Below are 5,528 nucleotides of genomic sequence, written 5' to 3' on the forward strand. Positions count from 1 at the left end.
TCTCTCTCTCTCTCTCTCTCTCGCTCTCGCTTTCGCTCTACACTCATCCTTTGTCTCTAACGCTTTCTAAACATCTATTTCTCATTTCAGGGATATCATGCAAACACCACAGGAACACCACAGCAAAACCTTGAACTAAACACACACTGGAGTAATACATACCCACGGACCTCTCACAGCATCACACCACAGCAAAACCTTGAACTAAACACACACTGGAGTAACACACGCCCACACACCGCCACAGCATCACACCACAGCAAACCCTTGAACTAAACACACACTGGAGACACACCCACACACCGCTCACAGCATCACACCATAACAAAATCTTGAACTAAGCACACGATAGAGTAACACACGCCCACACACCGCCACAGCATCACACCACAGCAAACCCTTGAACAAAACAAACACTGGAGACACACCCACACACCTCTCACAGCATCACACCACAGCACATCACAACAATACACGCCACCGGTACATTCCAACATTCAAGGCACTGTACTTAAACCATCACCATCCCTCAACATATCCCACAGTTACAGTGATTACCATTTGTCTCACCTCACCATCACCACCACTACCACTACCACTACTACCACTCCCAGCCTAGTGCCGTCATCATCATCTGTTACCGTCCCCTCTCGCGACGCCACCACACTGCACCACAAAGCCACGATAGCACTAAAGCTTGCGACACCATACAACGCCACATATTCTTCACTCTTAACTTTTCACTAACATATCATCACGTCACACTTTGCTTCATACACACACACACACACACACACACACACACACACACACACACACACACACACACACACACACACACACACACACACACACACACACACATACACCACACCACACCACACCACACCACACCACACCACACCACACCGTCACCATTACCATGAGAGACTTAGTAGGACATCACAAAGCACTAAATCAACACCACAGTCACGACAATAACCCATTTTTACTCTACACCACACCACAATCATCACCACATTGATCCACAGCATGTCACCAATACACCACAAGCAACATAATGCAGCTACTATAACACCACATAGTCATCACCCTATACTACACCACAACACATCACCAGCCAACCAAACACTCACCAATACACCACAAAACTCCCCACAAGCAAATAAACACCTTATAGCATCCAAATTTACTTATAAAGCCTTAGAAACGTATCTATAAACAGGCTTTCGTGCGTTCTGCTTCACCTACCCATGGAAAAAGGAATCCAAGAACCTCCTCTGATCCTCCTCTTCCCCACTGATCCCCCTTTTGGATGCACCTTGATCCTCCGTACCCACGAGAAGCGATCTGCTCTGTTTATGTCCGTCGCAAGATCTTCACTTATGCGCCAGGTGAGCTGAAGAAATTCGGAGGCGCAGCTATGATAAAGATGCAGTTGAATTTTATAGTGATTGAGTTACCGTTAATCAGGTTGGGTCTTGCCTCACGTGTGTATGATGTGGATGAGATGGAGGTTTGGGGGTATGAAGGTGCCGTGGTTGGATAATGCAATTCGTTGTTGTTGTTTTTTTCTTTTTTTTTTCCTGGTTTGGTTGATATTTTCGCTGGTATGGGTTTTCTTTTTTTTCCTTTTTCTTTTCTTTTTTTTCGTAGTCTTTTTTTTTCCTGGTGTGATCAGTTTTGGTGGCATTGAGAGTGATTTATTATGGTTTGCATGTAGAAAAATAAGATAGAATTTTTGGTTATTTATTTACTCTTTGTTCAAGCAGATTTTATTGTACAAAAGGGAAATCTAAAATGTTTGCTGCCAACTATGGACAAAAATGAGTTCAGGTATGGGTGAAAGAGTTAAGAACGATGAAAAAGCTTAGTGTTAGTTTATAGATTTCGAATAACACCTTTGACAACAAAATAAAGAGAAACCTGAGCACACTAAGACCTATTCAGTGTTTGTTACTTTACTTCTACTTGTTTTGCATCCTTTGTGCTGAGTCAAATTAGCGTCATTTTATTCCATCATTAGCAGTTGTAGGTTAATGAAATGGCTTAATGGTACTTTATAGTTTTCGACAACACTAAGAACTAAGAACACTGAGACTTTTCCAGTGCTTATTACTTCACTTCTACTTGTTTTCCATCCTTTGTGTTGATTCAAATTAGCGTCATTCTACTCCATCATTAGCATTTGTTTCATTGTCATGTTTTATACTCTTTCAATTCCGGATGACTGAACCCAAAAAAGGAAAGAAGAAAGAAAAATTGAAGTCCTATTCTAATCCAGGCTCATGATTATATATGTAAAGTGTGTGATTAAGTGTAATTTACATATTCAAAGGCGCAGGCAACTAAACACCAGTCTTTGCCATCAAGATACTTACCTCAGAAATATATATATGAAAGGAATAAGGACAAGCATAAGTCTTCAGGCCATCACGTCACCTTCCTGTCTCTTCTCTTAGTGTGTTAGTAAAAGAGGAAAGATTAGAAAAATTATGGAAATGGTGGGTGGAAGTAGGTAACTATATGTCATACAGAGACAGCCACGTGTGGAGCTGATGGCTTCCTGCAGCTTCTCTTATTTTGTATTCTTATATTCTTATGACCTGAAAATAGTGCAGTGTTATATGTGGAAATGGTGTTATTTTTCTGTTATACGCCACTGGAATCACAGATATACAAGTACTTGGTATCAAAATTATGGCAACACGAACCTGAACTTTAAGATAACTATGTATAAGTGAATCCTAAGCATTACTATCCTATGTTCGGAAAATATAGGAGCATTGTATATGGAAACTTTCTTTCTTAACCCCTTCAGTACCATGACGCGTTTCCATACTCATTCTGGTTACTATTTGGTGATTTTATACAGCTTCAGAAACTCATGTGGGGGATTAAAATAGTGAAGACTGTGGCCATTAATCTTCTGACCTCCATAGACCCTTCCTAATGTCAATGCAATGGTCTAATCGTACACAAATCTCAAGGTAAAAAAAATGTCCCAATACTGAAGGGATTAATCACACAGCATTGCAATAATAAACTTGAGAAGAAAACTAGTGACTATGACAAATCCTGAACGGGGACAGGAATAGAAATATCCCAGCGCTGCACCGCCCTCGTGATGACAACTTCCCCGCCTTCCTCTCCCTAAAAGGCTCTAATGCAGCATTCGCCAACGCAGATCTAATTTCCTATCAGTGGAGCTCCATCCCGTCTCTCTTAACCTCACTTTCTATTCCTCAACGAGACACTTGTGCGAGACTACCCATACCAATTTCATTTCGCTCTTTCATATTTGATTCTCGGCGGTTTCTTTTTCCATTGCTGACTTTTGGGTTCATCCTCACAAGTTGTTCTGGAGACCACGAAATTGAAGTTTCATTTGAATACCTGACACCAACACACAAACACACACAAACACACACACACACACTCTCTCTCTCTCTCTCTCTCTCTCTCTCTCTCTCTCTCTCTCTCTCTCTCTCTCTCTCTCTCTCTCTCTCTCTCTCTCTCTCTCTCTCTCTCTCTCTCTCTCTCTCTCTCTCTCTCTCTCTCTCTCTCTCTCTCTCTCTCTCTCTCTCTCTCTCTCTCTCTCTCTCTCTCTCTCTCTCTCTCTGAGTCTCAGCATCTTTCTTCTCTTTCCTCTAATCGATCAGCATCTTTCTTCGCTCTTTCCCTCTAATCGACTGCCTCCTCTATCAGGATACTTTTAGAACTAAACGCCTTTGCTTTCTTGTTATTATCCTCAACGTGTATTTTATTTCTCTTAAGTAGCTTTATCTTTCTATTTTATTTATTTTTATTGTTTTGGATTATGTAATGTATGTCTTTTTTTCTCCTGCCATTGTGTTAGTATGGGGATAGTTGACATGGTGCGAGAAAATTGTAGATGTTGAGTTTATGAAAGATAGCACTTAGTTTCCTATTTCATTTCATATTGTTGATTCAGCGGTCTTAGTATTTTTCTTTTATTCATTCATTTTTCTTGTGTGTGTGTGTGTGTGTGTGTGTGTGTGTGTGTGTGTGTGTGTGTGTGTGTGTGTGTGTGTGTATACCCTTTGTTTTTTTTTGTGTGTGTGTCCTTTGTCTTGTGTATGTGTCTGTGTGTGTGTGTGTATGTGTGTGTCCTTTGTCTTGTGTATGTGTCTGTGTGTGCCCTTTGTCTTATGCATGTGTGTATGTGTGCCATTTGTCTTGTGTGTGTGTGTGTGTGTGTGTGTGTGTGTGTGTGTGTGTGTGTGTGTGTGTGTGTGTGTGTGTGTGTGTGTGTGTGTGTGCCCTTGTCTTGTGTCTGTGTATGTGTGTGTGTGCCCTTTGTCTTCTGCTGTCTGTGCATGTGTGTGCCCTTTGTTTTGTGTGTGTGTGTATGTATGTGTGTGTGTGTGTGTGTTTGTGTGTGTGTGTGTGTGTGTGTGTGTGTGTGTGTGTGTGTGTGTGTGTGTGTGCCCTTTGTCTTGTGTGCGTGTGTGTGTTCTCTTTGCCAGTGTCCTTCAAGCATAGATATTTCCAGACAGTCCGGTGATCACAGTAATAGAAAAAGGAGAAAAAGAGAGAAAAAGACAAAGTAAAGTGGATAAATTAATCTTCCTCGCCAGGCCTCCGAGTTTTCGTATTATGTCTCCTTTCTCTCTCTCTCTCTCTCTCTCTCTCTCTCTCTCTCTCTCTCTCTCTCTCTCTCTCTCTCTCTCTCTCTCTCTCTCTCTCTCTCTCTCTCTCTCTCTCTCTCTCTCTCTCTCTCTCTCTCTCTCTCTCTCTCTCTCTCTCTCTCTCTCTCTCTCTCTCTCTCTCTCTCTCTCTCTCTCTCTCTCTCTCTCTCTCTCTCTCTCTCTCTCTCTCTCTCTCTCTCTCTCTCTCTCTCTCTCTCTCTCTCTCTCTCTCTCTCAGTTTCCTTTACCGGCAAAAGTATGCTAATGAAAAAGAAAAACAAATGAGAAAGTGAATAGATCAATGAGTTACTACAAACATGCACGTTATAAATAGCAACATTAGCATTATATCGAAACAAAAAGTATATTAAACACGTTGAGAGATGAAAAAAAAAATTGTTAAACTTATTTGAATGCAGAATTATAAAACGCGCTTCATTTTTTTTTTTCTAATCGGTGTTTAGAATTCCAGATAAATTTCATACTTTCCTGTGCTGAAGCATCTATTTTTTATTTTTTTTTATTTATCTATTTGCAAACTGTGTTAAAAATAGAGTACAAAAAAGAGACGTGACGGGAATGAGCTGCAAATGTTCACTCCAGCCTGATAATGAGATAGTTGAAGGCTTTTAGTCTGCCTGTCTGTTTGTGTGCATGTCCTCATTTCTCTTTTCTCCCTCCCCCCTTTCTCTCTCTCTCTCTCTCTCTCTCTCTCTCTCTCTCTCTCTCTCTCTCTCTCTCTCTCTCTCTCTCTCTCTCTCTCTCTCTCTCTCTCTCTCTCTCTCTCTCTCTCTCTCTCTCTCTCTCTCTCTCTCTCTCTCTCTCTCTCTCTCTCTCTCTCTCTCTCTCTCTCTCTCTCTCTCTCTCTCTCTCTCT

The sequence above is a fragment of the Portunus trituberculatus genome, chromosome 38 (assembly GCF_017591435.1).
Source record: "Portunus trituberculatus isolate SZX2019 chromosome 38, ASM1759143v1, whole genome shotgun sequence".
Lineage (NCBI taxonomy): Eukaryota > Metazoa > Arthropoda > Malacostraca > Decapoda > Portunidae > Portunus > Portunus trituberculatus.